The sequence below is a fragment of the Oncorhynchus masou genome, unplaced genomic scaffold (genome assembly GCF_036934945.1).
Source record: "Oncorhynchus masou masou isolate Uvic2021 unplaced genomic scaffold, UVic_Omas_1.1 unplaced_scaffold_4487, whole genome shotgun sequence".
Lineage (NCBI taxonomy): Eukaryota > Metazoa > Chordata > Actinopteri > Salmoniformes > Salmonidae > Oncorhynchus > Oncorhynchus masou.
In genome coordinates this window covers 4,888-20,736 of record NW_027010881.1, presented here as the reverse complement: position 1 = coordinate 20,736, position 15,849 = coordinate 4,888, and the positions used below count along the sequence as shown (strand labels likewise).

General features: G+C 44.6%; 1 pseudogene; it reads left to right on the top strand.

The window, feature by feature from the left end:
* Nucleotides 1-865: 865 nt before the first annotated feature.
* On the top strand, nt 866-12,616 carry LOC135535138 (sodium/potassium-transporting ATPase subunit beta-233-like; annotated as a pseudogene).
* The last annotated feature ends 3,233 nt before the right edge of the window (nt 12,617-15,849 follow it).

Genomic DNA, 15,849 nt, shown 5'->3' with positions numbered 1-15,849 from the left:
TGTCTATCTACAGGTCTATCATCTATACTGACCCAGTGTGTTGTCTATCATCCATACTGACCCAGTGTGTTATCTATCTCCATACTGACCCAGTGTCTATCATCCATACTGACCCAGTGTGTGTTGTCTATCTACAGGTCTATCATCCATACTGACCCAGTGTGTTGTCTATCTACAGGTCTATCATCCATACTGTCCCAGTGTGTTGTCTATCATCCATACTGACCCAGTGTGTTGTCTATCATCCATACTGACCCAGTGTGTTGTCTATCATCCATACTGACCCAGTGTGTTGTCTATCATCCATACACCCAGGTCTATCATCCATACTGACCCAGTGTGTTGTCTATCTACAGGTCTATCATCCATACTGACCCAGTGTGTTGTCTATCATCCATACTGACCCGGTGTGTTGTCTATCATCCATACTGACCCAGTGTGTTGTCTATCATCCATACTGACCCAGTGTGTTGTCTATCTCCATACTGAGTGTCTATCATCCATACTGACCCAGTGTGTTGTCTATCTACAGGTCTGTCATTCATACTGACCCAGTGTGTTGTCTATCTACAGGTCTATCATCCATACTGACCCAGTGTGTTGTCTATCATCCATACTGACCCAGTGTGTTGTCTATCTACAGGTCTATCATCCATACTGACCCAGTGTGTTGTCTATCATCCATACTGACCCGGTGTGTTGTCTATCTACAGGTCTATCATTCATACTGACCCAGTGTGTTGTCTATCTACAGGTCTATCATCCATACTGACCCAGTGTGTTGTCTATCTACAGGTCTATCATCCATACTGACCCAGTGTGTTGTCTGTCATCCATACTGACCCAGTGTGTTGTCTATCTACAGGTCTATCCCAGGTCACCCCCCTCTGAGAAGTTTGAGATCTCTTACAACGTCAATCGATGTGGAGACGTATCTGAAATACACCAAGAGCATCAAGGACTTCCTGGAGATGTACGATGAGGAGAAGCAGACCGACCAGAACAAGTACGAAGACTGTGGAGGCAAGTACAGACTAGTAGAAACTAGTAGACACTAGTACAGACTAGTAGACACTGGTACAGACTAGTACAGACTAGTAGAAACTAGTAGACACTGGTACAGACTAGTACAGACTAGTATACACTGGTACAGACTAGTAGAAACTAGTAGACACTGGTACAGACTAGTAGACACGGGTACAGATTAGTAGACACTAGTACAGACTAGTAGAAACTACTAGCACAGACTACTAGACACGAGTAGAAACTAGTAGACACTAGTACAGACGAGTAGACACTAGTACAGCCTAGTAGACACTAGTACAGACTAGTATAAACTAGTAGAAACTAGTACAGACTAGTAGAAACTATTAGACACTAGTACAAACGAGTAGACACTAGTACAAACGAGTAGACACTAGTACAAACGAGTAGACACTAATACAAACTAGTAGACACTAGTACAAACTAGCAGACACTAGTACAAACTAGCTGACACTAGTAGACACTAGTACAGACTAGCTGACACTAGTAGACACTAGCACAGACTAGTAGACCCTGGTACAGACTAGCAGACCCTGGTACAGACTAGCAGACCCTGGTACAGACTAGTAGACCCTGGTACAGACTAGCAGACCCTGGTACAGACTAGCAGACCCTGGTACAGACTAGCAGACCCTGGTACAGACTAGTAGACCCTGGTACAGACTAGCAGACCCTAGTACAGGCTAGTAGACCCTGGTACAGACTAGCAGACCCTAGTACAGACTAGTAGACCCTGGTACAGACTAGCAGACCCTGGTACAGACTAGTAGACCCTGGTACAGACTAGCAGACCCTGGTACAGACTAGTAGACCCTAGTACAGACTAGTAGACCCTGGTACAGACTAGCAGACACTAGTACAGACTAGTAGACCCTGGTACAGACTAGTAGACCCTAGTACAGACTAGTAGACCCTGGTACAGACTAGTAGACCCTGGTACAGACTAGTAGACCCTGGTACAGACTAGTAGACCCTGGTACAGACTAGTAGACCCTGGTACAGACTAGTAGACCCTGGTACAGACTAGTAGAAACTAGTTCAGACCAGTAGACACTAGTACAGACTAGTAGACCCTGGTACAGACTAGTAGACCCTGGTACAGACTAGTAGACCCTAGTACAGACTAGTACAGACTAGTGGACACTAGCACAGACTAGCTGACACTAGCACAGACTAGCTGACACTAGTACAGGCTAGCTGACACTAGTACAGGCTAGCTGACACTAGTACAGGCTAGTAGAAACTAGTTCAGACTAGTAGACCAGACCCTAGTACAGACGACTAGACCCTAGTACAGACTACTAGACCCTAGTACAGACTAGTACAGACTAGTGGACACTAGCACAGACTAGCTGACACTAGTACAGGCTAGCTGACACTAGTACAGGCTAGCTGACACTAGTACAGGCTAGTTGACACTAGTACAGGCTAGCTGACACTAGTACAGACTAGCTGACACTAGTACAGACTAGTAGACACTAGTACAGACTAGTAGACCCTGGTACAGACTAGTAGACCCTGGTACAGACTAGTAGACCCTGGTACAGACTAGTAGACCCTGGTACAGACTAGTAGACCCTGGTACAGACTAGTAGAAACTAGTTCAGACTAGTAGACCCTGGTACAGACTAGTAGACCCTGGTACAGACTAGTAGACCCTGGTACAGACTAGTAGACCCTGGTACAGACTAGTAGACCCTGGTACAGACTAGTAGACCCTGGTACAGACTAGTAGACCCTGGTACAGACTAGTAGACCCTGGTACAGACTAGCAGACCCTGGTACAGACTAGCAGACACTAGCACAGACTAGCTGACACTAGCACAGGCTAGCTGACACTAGCACAGGCTAGCTGACACGAGTACAGACTAGCTGACACTAGTACAGACTAGTAGAAACTAGTTCAGACTAGTAGACCCTAGTACAGACTACTAGACACTAGTACAGACTAGTACAGACTAGTGGACACTAGCACAGACTAGCTGACACTAGTACAGACTAGCTGACACTAGTACAGGCTAGCTGACACTAGTACAGGCTAGTTGACACTAGTACAGGCTAGTTGACACTAGTACAGGCTAGTACAGACTAGTGGACACTAGCACAGACTAGCTGACACTAGTACAGGCTAGCTGACACTAGTACAGGCTAGCTGACACTAGTACAGGCTAGCTGACACTAGTACAGGCTAGTTGACACTAGTACAGGCTAGTTGACACTAGTACAGGCTAGTTGACACTAGTACAGGCTAGCTGACACTAGTACAGACTAGTAGAAACTAGTTCAGACTAGTAGACCCTGGTACAGACTACTGGACCCTGGTACAGACTAGTAGACCCTAGTACAGACTAGTAGACCCTAGTACAGACTAGTAGACACTAGCGGACACTAATACAGCCTAGCAGAAACTAGTTCAGACTAGTAGAAACTTGTTCAGACTAGTAGACCCTGGTACAGACTAGTAGACCTTGGTACAAACTAGTAGACCCTAGTACAGACTAGTAGACCCTGGTACAGACTAGTAGACCCTGGTACAGACTAGTAGACCCTGGTACAGACTAGTAGACCCTAGAGGACACTAGTACAGACTAGTAGACCTTGGTACAAACTAGTAGACACTAGTTCAGACTAGTAGACCCTGGTACAGACTAGTAGACCCTAGAGGACACTAGTTCAGACTAGTAGACCTTGGTACAAACTAGTAGACACTAGTTCAGACTAGTAGACCCTAGTACAGACTAGTAGACCCTGGTACAGACTAGTAGACCCTGGTACAGACTAGTAGACCCTAGAGGACACTAGTACAGACTAGTAGAAACTAGTACAGACTAGTAGACCCTAATACAGACTAGTAGACCCTAGTACAGACTAGTAGACCCTGGTACAGACTAGTAGACCCTGGTACAGACTAGTAGACCCTGGTACAGACTAGTAGACCTTGGTACAAACTAGTAGACCCTAGTACAGACTCGTAGAAACTAGTTCAGACTAGTAGACCCTAGGACAGACTCGTAGAAACTAGTTCAGACTAGTAGACCCTAGTACAGACTAGCAGACACTAGTACAGACTAGTACAGCCAAGTAGAAACTAGTAGACCCTGGTACAGACTAGTACAGAGTAGTAGACCCTGGTACAGACTAGTTAGGGTTTAGTTATGCTGTGACTGGTGTATTAATGTACCCTGTTAGGGTTTAGTTATGCTGTGTCTGGTGTATTAATGTATTAATGTACCCTGTTAGGGTTTAGTTATGCTGTGTCTGGTGTATTAATGCATTAATGTACCCTGTTAGGGTTTAGTTATGCTGTGTCTGGGTTATTAATGTACCCTGTTAGGGTTTAGTTATGCTGTGTCTGGTGTATTAATGTACCCTGTTAGGGTTTAGTTATGCTGTGACTGGTGTATTAATGTACCCTGTTAGGGTTTAGTTATGCTGTGTCTGGTGTATTAATGTACCCTGTTAGGGTTTAGTTATGCTGTGTCTGGTGTATTAATGCATTAATGTACCCTGTTAGGGTTTAGTTATGCTGTGTCTGGTGTATTAATGCATTAATGTACCCTGTTAGGGTTTAGTTATGCTGTGTCTGGGTTATTAATGTACCCTGTTAGGGTTTAGTTACTGGTCTATATTGTCTGCTCAGGTGACTGATGTAATTGGTCTCTCTGTGCCTGTAGAATTACCTGAATCGTACAGGGACCGTGGTGAGCTGGAGAGTGACGCTGGAGTGAGGAAGGCCTGCAGGTTCAAGCGGACCTTGCTGGGACCCTGTGCTGGTCTGGATGGTCAAGATGAAAACTTTGGCTTCAGGATGGGAAACCCTGTCTGATCGCCAAGCTCAACAGGATCATCAACTTCCGACCAAGGGTATGTCCACCTGCCCCACGCTAAACTAGTTTATACCATTGATTAAGCTTGGTTAACGTAGAAGTCAAGTCTTGTGTAATTTGGTCAGCTGTGGGATTCACTTCTGGGTCCATACGTGTTCGATATTGAGAGTTCCAGCAAAAACAAAGTCTCTACCCTCGCAAGGAAACTCTCAGCCAAAAACAAAGTCTCTACCATCGCAAGGAAACTCTCAGCCAAAAACAAAGTCTCTACCATCGCAAGGAAACTCTCAGCCAAAAACAAAGTCTCTACCATCACAAGGAAACTCTCAGCCAAAAACAAAGTCTCTACCATCGCAAGGAAACTCTCAGCCAAAAACCTAGTCTCTACCATCGCAAGGAAACTCTCAGCCAAAAACAAAGTCTCTACCCTCGCAAGGAAACTCTCAGCCAAAAACAAAGTCTCTACCATCGCAAGGAAACTCTCAGCCAAAAACAAAGTCTCTACCATCGCAAGGAAACTCTCAGCCAAAAACAAAGTCTCTACCATCGCAAGGAAACTCTCAGCCAAAAACAAAGTCTCTACCATCGCAAGGAAACTCTCAGCCAAAAACAAAGTCTCTACCGTCGCAAGGAAACTCTCAGCCAAAAACAAAGTCTCTACCATCGCAAGGAAACTCTCAGCCAAAAACAAAGTCTCTACCCTCGCAAGGAAACTCTCAGCCAAAAACAAAGTCTCTACCCTCGCAAGGAAACTCTCAGCCAAAAACAAAGTCTCTACCCTCGCAAGGAAACTCTCAGCCAAAAACAAAGTCTCTACCCTCGCAAGGAAACTCTCAGCCAAAAACAAAGTCTCTACCATCGCAAGAAACTCTCAGCCAAAAACAAAGTCTCTACCATCGCAAGGAAACTCTCAGCCAAAAACAAAGTCTCTACCCTCGCAAGGAAACTCTCAGCCAAAAACAAAGTCTCTACCATCGCAAGGAAACTCTCAGCCAAAAACAAAGTCTCTACCCTCGCAAGGAAACTCTCAGCCAAAAACAAAGTCTCTACCATCGCAAGGAAACTCTCAGCCAAAAACAAAGTCTCTACCATCGCAAGGAAACTCTCAGCCAAAAACAAAGTCTCTACCCTCGCAAGGAAACTCTCAGCCAAAGCCCCACCCCCTTTATGATTCATGCCGGTGCACACCAAGCATTCAAGGTGATGCCGCCGTTTAAGCGCTGCCTTCGCCCATCCTGATACGTCTAGATAACCAGTGAGGAAAACCCCCAAAACTGAACAACTGCTGCTCGAACATGACGCGTCCCATTCAGTCCCGGAAGACTCTTCGGTCCACACGCAGAATAACCTTTTATTTATTGAAACACAGCCTGGATCAACAGACCCTCCAGACCTGAAACACAGCCTGGATCTACAGACCCTCCAGACCTGAAACACAGCCTGGATCTACAGACCCTCCAGACCTGAAACACAGCCTGTATCAACAGACCCTCCAGACCTGAAACACAGCCTGTATCAGACCCTCCAGACCTGAAACACAGCTTGTATCAACAGACCCTCCAGACCTGAAACACAGCCTGTATCAGACCCTCCAGACCTGAAACACAGCCTGGATCAACAGACCCTCCAGACCTGAAACACAGCCTGGATCAACAGACCCTCCAGACCTGAAACACAGCCTGGATCAACAGACCCTCCAGACCTGAAACACAGCCTGGATCAACAGACCCTCCAGACCTGAAACACAGCCTGGATCAACAGACCCTCCATTAGACCTGAAACACAGCTTGTATCAACAGACCCTCCAGACCTGAAACACAGCTTGTATCAACAGACCCTCCAGACCTGAAACACAGCCTGGATCTACAGACCCTCCAGACCTGAAACACAGCTTGTATCAACAGACCCTCCAGACCTGAAACACAGCTTGTATCAACAGACCCTCCAGACCTGAAACACAGCTTGTATCAACAGACCCTCCAGACCTGAAACACAGCCTGGATCAACAGACCCTCCAGACCTGAAACACAGCCTGGATCAACAGACCCTCCAGACCTGAAACACAGCTTGTATCAACAGACCCTCCAGACCTGAAACACAGCCTGGATCAACAGACCCTCCAGACCTGAAACAGCCTTAACCGTCTGTCAGGGTTAGGTTAATACGATAATGCTGATTGGTCTGTCAGGGTTAGGTTAATACAATAATGCTGTTGGGTCTGTCAGGGTTAGGTTAATACGATAATGCTGATTGGTCTGTCAGAGTTAGGTTAATACAATAATGCTGTTGGGTCTGTCAGGGTTAGGTTAATACGATAATGCTGTTGGGTCTGTCAGGGTTAGGTTAATACGATAATGCTGATTGGTCTGTCAGGGTTAGGTTAATACGATAATGCTGGTTGGTCTGTCAGGGTTAGGTTAATATGATAATGCTGGTTGGTCTGTCAGGGTTAGGTTAATACGATAATGCTGGTTGGTCTGTCAGGGTTAGGTTAATACGATAATGCTGGTTGGTCTGTCAGGGTTAGGTTAATATGATAATGCTGGTTGGTCTGTCAGGGTTAGGTTAATATGATAATGCTGGTTGGTCTGTCAGAGTTAGGTTAATACGATAATGCTGGTTGGTCTGTCAGGGTTAGGTTAATATGATAATGCTGGTTGGTCTGTCAGGGTTAGGTTAATACGATAATGCTGCTTGGTCTGTCAGGGTTAGGTTAATACGATAATGCTGATTGGTCTGTCAGGGTTAGGTTAATACGATAATGCTGATTGGTCTGTCAGGGTTAGGTTAATACAATAATGCTGATGGGTCTGTCAGGGTTAGGTTAATACGATAATGCTGATTGGTCTGTCAGGGTTAGGTTAATACAATAATGCTGATTGGTCTGTCAGGGTTAGGTTAATACAATAATGCTGATTGGTCTGTCAGGGTTAGGCTAATACGATAATGCTGATTGGTCTGTCAGGGTTAGGTTAATACGATAATGCTGATGGGTCTGTCAGGGTTAGGTTAATACGATAATGCTGATGGGTCTGTCAGGGTTAGGTTAATACAATAATGCTGATTGGTCTGTCAGGGTTAGGTTAATACGATAATGCTGATTGGTCTGCCAGGGTTAGGTTAATACGATAATGCTGATTGGTCTGTCAGGGTTAGGTTAATACAATAATGCTGTTGGGTCTGTCAGGGTTAGGTTAATACAATAATGCTGATTGGTCTGCCAGGGTTAGGTTAATATGATAATGCTGGTTGGTTTGTCAGGGTTAGGCCAATACGATAATGCTGCAAGGTCCGTCAGGGTTAGGTTAATACGATAATGCTGGTTGGTCTGTCAGGGTTAGGCCAATATGATAATGCTGCAAGGTCTGTCAGGGTTAGGTTAATACGATAATGCTGGTTGGTCTGTCAGGGTTAGGCCAATACGATAATGCTGCAAGGTCCGTCAGGGTTAGGTTAATACGATAATGCTGATTGGTCCGTCAGGGTTAGGTTAATACGATAATGCTGATTGGTCTGTCAGGGTTAGGTTAATACGATAATGCTGATTGGTCTGTCAGGGTTAGGGTAATACGATAATGCTGATTGGTCTGTCAGGGCTAGGTTAATACGATAATGCTAATTGGTCCGTCAGAGTTAGGTTAATACGATAATGCTGCTGGGTCTGCCAGGGTGAGGTTAATATGATAATGCTGATTGGTCTGCCAGGGTTAGGTTAATACGATAATGCTGATTGGTCTGTCAGGGTTAGGTTAATATAATAATGCTGCTTGGTCTGTCAGGGTTAGGTTAATACGATCATGCTGATTGGTCTATCTGGGTTAGGTTAATACAATAATGCTGATTAGTCTGTCAGGGTTAGGTTAATACAATAATGCTGATTGGTTTGTCAGGGTTAGGCCAATACGATAATGCTGCAAGGTCTGTCAGGGTTAGGTTAATACGATAATGCTGAAAGGTCTGTCAGGGTTAGGTTAATACAATAATGCTGATTGGTCTGTCAGGGTTAGGTTAATACGATAATGCTGATTGGTCTGTCAGGGTTAGGTTAATACGATAATGCTGTTGGGTCTGTCTGGGTTAGGTTAATACAATAATGCTGATTGGTCTGTCAGGGTTAGGTTAATATGATAATGCTGATTGGTCTGTCAGGGTTAGGTTAATACGATAATGCTGATTGGTCTGTCAGGGTTAGGTTAATACGATAATGCTGTTGGGTCTGTCTGGGTTAGGTTAATACAATAATGCTGATTGGTCTGTCAGGGTTAGGTTAATATGATAATGCTGATTGGTCTGTCAGGGTTAGGTTAATACAATAATGCTGTTGGGTCTGTCAGGGTTAGGTTAATACGATAATGCTGTTGGGTCTGTCAGGGTTAGGTTAATACGATAATGCTGATTGGTCTGTCAGGGTTAGGTTAATACAATAATGCTGGTTGGTCTGTCAGGGTTAGGTTAATATGATAATGCTGGTTGGTCTGTCAGGGTTAGGTTAATACAATAATGCTGATTGGTCTGTCAGGGTTAGGTTAATACGATAATGCTGTTGGGTCTGTCAGGGTTAGGTTAATACGATAATGCTGTTGGGTCTGTCAGGGTTAGGTTAATACAATAATGCTGTTGGGTCTGTCAGGGTTAGGTTAATACAATAATGCTGTTGGGTCTGTCAGGGTTAGGTTAATACGATAATGCTGTTGGGTCTGTCAGGGTTAGGTTAATACAATAATGCTGTTGGGTCTGTCAGGGTTAGGTTAATACGATAATGCTGTTGGGTCTGTCAGGGTTAGGTTAATACAATAATGCTGATTGGTCTGTCAGGGTTAGGTTAATACGATAATGCTGATTGGTCTGCCAGGGTTAGGTTAATACGATCATGCTGTTGGGTCTGTCAGGGTTAGGTTAATACAATAATGCTGTTGGGTCTGTCAGGGTTAGGTTAATACGATAATGCTGTTGGGTCTGTCAGGGTTAGGTTAATACGATAATGCTGATTGGTCTGTCAGGGTTAGGTTAATACAATAATGCTGATTGGTCTGTCAGGGTTAGGCTAATACAATAATGCTGATTGGTCTGTCAGGGTTAGGTTAATACGATAATGCTGTTGGGTCTGTCAGGGTTAGGTTAATACGATAATGCTGTTGGGTCTGTCAGGGTTAGGTTAATACAATAACGCTGATTGGTCTGTCAGGGTTAGGTTAATACAATAATGCTGATTGGTCTGTCAGGGTTAGGTTAATACAATAATGCTGTTGGGTCTGTCAGGGTTAGGTTAATACGATCATGCTGATTGGTCTGTCAGGGTTAGGTTAATACGATAATGCTGATTGGTGTGTCAGGGTTAGGTTAATACGATAATGCTGATTGGTCTGTCAGGGTTAGGTTAATACAATAATGCTGATTGGTCTGCCAGGGTTAGGTTAATACAATAATGCTGTTGGGTCTGTCAGGGTTAGGTTAATACGATAATGCTGTTGGGTCTGTCAGGGTTAGGTTAATACAATAACGCTGATTGGTCTGTCAGGGTTAGGTTAATACAATAATGCTGATTGGTCTGTCAGGGTTAGGTTAATACGATAATGCTGTTGGGTCTGCCAGGGTTAGGTTAATACAATAATGCTGTTGGGTCTGTCAGGGTTAGGTTAATACGATAATGCTGTTGGGTCTGTCAGGGTTAGGTTAATACAATAATGCTGTTGGGTCTGTCAGGGTTAGGTTAATACGATAATGCTGATTGGTCTGTCAGGGTTAGGTTAATACGATAATGCTGTTGGGTCTGTCAGGGTTAGGTTAATACGATAATGCTGATTGGTCTGTCAGGGTTAGGTTAATACAATAATGCTGTTGGGTCTGTCAGGGTTAGGTTAATACGATAATGCTGTTGGGTCTGTCAGGGTTAGGTTAATACGATAATGCTGATTGGTCTGTCAGGGTTAGGTTAATACAATAATGCTGATTGGTCTGTCAGGGTTAGGTTAATACGATAATGCTGTTGGGTCTGTCAGGGTTAGGTTAATACGATAATGCTGTTGGGTCTGTCAGGGTTAGGTTAATACGATAATGCTGATTGGTCTGTCAGGGTTAGGTTAATACAATAATGCTGTTGGGTCTGTCAGGGTTAGGCCAATACAATAATGCTGTTGGGTCTGTCAGGGTTAGGTTAATACGATAATGCTGTTGGGTCTGTCAGGGTTAGGTTAATACGATAATGCTGTTGGGTCTGTCAGGGCTAGGTTAATACGATAATGCTGTTGGGTCTGTCAGGGTTAGGTTAATACAATAATGCTGTTGGGTCTGTCAGGGTTAGGTTAATATGATAATGCTGATTGGTCTGTCAGGGTTAGGTTAATACAATAATGCTGATTGGTCTGTCAGGGTTAGGTTAATATGATAATGCTGATTGGTCTGTCAGGGTTAGGTTAATACGATAATGCTAATTGGCCTGTCAGAGTTAGGTTAATACGATAATGCTGATTGGTCTGTCGGGGTTAGGGCAATATGATAATGCTGATTGGTCTGTCAGGGTTAGGTTAATACGATAATGCTAATTGGTCTGTCAGAGTTAGGTTAATACGATAATGCTGCTGGGTCTGCCAGGGTTAGGTTAATATGATAATGCTGATTGGTCTGCCAGGGTTAGGTTAATACGATAATGCTGGTTGGTCTGTCAGGGTTAGGTTAATACAATAATGCTGATTGGTCTGTCAGGGTTAGGTTAATACAATAATGCTGATTGTTCTATCTGGGTTAGGTTAATACAATAATGCTGATTGTTCTATCTGGGTTAGGTTAATACGATAATGCTGATTGGTCTGTCAGGGTTAGGTTAATACAATAATGCTGTTGGGTCTGTCAGGGTTAGGTTAATACAATAATGCTGATTGGTCTGTCAGGGTTAGGCTAATACAATAATGCTGATTGGTCTGTCAGGGTTAGGCCAATACGATAATGCTGAAAGGTCTGTCAGGGTTAGGTTAATACAATAATGCTGATTGGTCTGCCAGGGCTAGGCCAATACGATAATGCTGCAAGGTCCGCCAGGGTTAGGTTAATACGATAATGCTGATTGGTCTGTCAGGGTTAGGTTAATACGATAATGCTGATTGGTCTGTCAGGGTTAGGTTAATACAATAATGCTGATTGGTCTGTCAGGGTTAGGCTAATACAATAATGCTGTTGGGTCTGTCAGGGTTAGGTTAATACGATAATGCTGATTGGTCTGTCAGGGTTAGGGTAATACGATAATGCTGAATGGTCTGTCAGGGCTAGGTTAATACGATAATGCTAATTGGTCCGTCAGAGTTAGGTTAATACGATAATGCTGCTGGGTCTGCCAGGGTGAGGTTAATATGATAATGCTGATTGGTCTGCCAGGGTTAGGTTAATACAATAATGCTGATTGGTCTGTCAGGGTTAGGTTAATATAATAATGCTGCTTGGTCTGTCAGGGTTAGGTTAATACGATCATGCTGATTGGTCTGTCAGGGTTAGGTTAATACAATAATGCTGATTGGTCTGTCTGGGTTTTGTTTCAGCCTCCAACCAACAATGCCTCCGTCCCTGAAGCCGGCCAGAGCAGAGTCCAGACCAATGTTATCCCCATCCACTGTCAGAACAAGGTACGCCTCGCACGGGACTGGGAAGCATGTCATATAGACGGCATCCAAAATGGCACCCTTTCCCCTATATAGTGCACTGTCATTTTGACCAGGGCCAATAGGGTTCTGGTCAAAATGGCACCCTTTCCCCCTATATTGTGCACTGTCATTTTGACCAGGGCCAATAGGGTTCTGGTCAAAATGGCACCCTTTCCCCTATATAGTGCACTGTCATTTTGACCAGGGCCAATAGGGTTCTGGTCAAAATGGCACCCTTTCCCCTATATAGTGCACTGTCATTTTGACCAGGGCCAATAGGGTTCTGGTCAAAATGGCACCCTTTCCCCTATATAGTGCACTGTCATTTTGACCAGGGCCAATAGGGTTCTGGTCAAAATGACACCCTTTCCCCTATATAGTGCACTGTCATTTTGACCAGGGCCAATAGGGTTCTGGTCAAAATGACACCCTTTCCCCTATATAGTGCACTGTCATTTTGACCAGGGCCAATAGGGTTCTGGTCAAAATGACACCCTTTCCCCTATATAGTGCACTGTCATTTTGACCAGGGCCAATAGGGTTCTGGTCAAAATGACACCCTTTCCCCTATATAGTGCACTGTCATTTTGACCAGGGCCAATAGGGTTCTGGTCAAAATGACACCCTTTCCCCTATATAGTGCACTGTCATTTTGACCAGGGCCAATAGGGTTCTGGTCAAAATGACACCCTTTCCCCTATATAGTGCACTGTCATTTTGACCAGGGCCAATAGGGTTCTGGTCAAAATGACACCCTTTCCCCTATATAGTGCACTGTCATTTTGACCAGGGCCAATAGGGTTCTGGTCAAAATGACACCCTTTCCCCTATATAGTGCACTGTCATTTTGACCAGGGCCAATAGGGTTCTGGTCAAAATGGCACCCTTTCCCCTATATAGTGCACTGTCATTTTGACCAGGGCCAATAGGGTTCTGGTCAAAATGGCACCCTTTCCCCTATATAGTGCACTGTCATTTTGACCAGGGCCAATAGGGTTCTGGTCAAAATGACACCCTTTCCCCTATATAGTGCACTGTCATTTTGACCAGGGCCAATAGGGTTCTGGTCAAAATGGCACCCTTTCCCCTATATAGTGCACTGTCATTTTGACCAGGGCCAATAGGGTTCTGGTCAAAATGGCACCCTTTCCCCTATATAGTGCACTGTCATTTTGACCAGGGCCAATAGGGTTCTGGTCAAAATGACACCCTTTCACCTATATAGTGCACTGTCATTTTGACCAGGGCCAATAGGGTTCTGGTCAAAATGACACCCTTTCCCTATATAGTGCACTGTCATTTTGACCAGGGCCAATAGGGTTCTGGTCAAAATGGCACCCTTTCCCCTATATAGTGCACTGTCATTTTGACCAGGGCCAATAGGGTTCTGGTCAAAATGACACCCTTTCCCTATATAGTGCACTGTCATTTTGACCAGGGCCAATAGGGTTCTGGTCAAAATGACACCCTTTCCCTATATAGTGCACTGTCATTTTGACCAGGGCCAATAGGGTTCTGGTCAAAATGGCACCCTTTCCCCTATATAGTGCACTGTCATTTTGACCAGGGCCAATAGGGTTCTGGTCAAAATGACACCCTTTCCCCCTATATAGTGCACTGTCATTTTGACCAGGGCCAATAGGGTTCTGGTCAAAATGACACCCTTTCCCCTATATAGTGCACTGTCATTTTGACCAGGGCCAATAGGGTTCTGGTCAAAATAACACCCTTTCCCCTATATAGTGCACTGTCATTTTGACCAGGGCCAATAGGGTTCTGGTCAAAATGACACCCTTTCCCCTATATAGTGCACTGTCATTTTGACCAGGGCCAATAGGGTTCTGGTCAAAATGACACCCTTTCCCCTATATAGTGCACTGTCATTTTGACCAGGGCCAATAGGGTTCTGGTCAAAATGACACCCTTTCACCTATATAGTGCACTGTCATTTTGACCAGGGCCAATAGGGTTCTGGTCAAAATGACACCCTTTCCCCTATATAGTGCACTGTCATTTTGACCAGGGCCAATAGGGTTCTGGTCAAAATGACACCCTTTCCCCTATATAGTGCACTGTCATTTTGACCAGGGCCAATAGGGTTCTGGTCAAAATGACACCCTTTCCCCTATATAGTGCACTGTCATTTTGACCAGGGCCAATAGGGTTCTGGTCAAAATGACACCCTTTCCCCTATATAGTGCACTGTCATTTTGACCAGGGCCAATAGGGTTCTGGTCAAAATGACACCCTTTCCCTATATAGTGCACTGTCATTTTGACCAGGGCCAATAGGGTTCTGGTCAAAATGGCACCCTTTCCCTATATAGTGCACTGTCATTTTGACCAGGGCCAATAGGGTTCTGGTCAAAATGACACCCTTTCCCCTATATAGTGCACTGTCATTTTGACCAGGGCCAATAGGGTTCTGGTCAAAATGGCACCCTTTCCCTATATAGTGCACTGTCATTTTGACCAGGGCCAATAGGGTTCTGGTCAAAATGACACCCTTTCCCCTATATAGTGCACTGTCATTTTGACCAGGGCCAATAGGGTTCTGGTCAAAATGACACCCTTTCCCCTATATAGTGCACTGTCATTTTGACCAGGGCCAATAGGGTTCTGGTCAAAATGGCACCCTTTCCCCTATATAGTGCACTGTCATTTTGACCAGGGCCAATAGGGTTCTGGTCAAAATGACACCCTTTCCCCTATATAGTGCACTGTCATTTTGACCAGGGCCAATAGGGTTCTGGTCAAAATAACACCCTTTCCCTATATAGTGCACTGTCATTTTGACCAGGGCCAATAGGGTTCTGGTCAAAATGACACCCTTTCCCCTATATAGTGCACTGTCATTTTGACCAGGGCCAATAGGGTTCTGGTCAAAATGACACCCTTTCCCCTATATAGTGCACTGTCATTTTGACCAGGGCCAATAGGGTTCTGGTCAAAAGGGTGTCATTTCTGATACAACCATACAATTAACTTGTTTGTTCCCTTACATCACACTGTCAGGGATAAATGCTATGCTTGTTCTCTGCATGTGCTTTTTAGTCCTGCTAGATTTAGGCTATATTCAATTGTAATATAGAACTAGTTTATACCTTAGGAAAAAGATCCAACACTGTGATGTCATTCTCCACAGAGAGAGGAGGATGCTAGCAAGATTGGTGAGATCAAGTACTATGGCATGGGCATGGGGTTCCCCTCCAGTACTACCCCTACTATGGCAAGCTGCTGCACCTCAATTACCTACAACCTCTGGTGGCCATCCAGTTTACCAACCTCACCTTCAACGAGGAGCTGCGTCTTGAGTGCAAAGTGTATGGAGCGAACATTGACTACAGC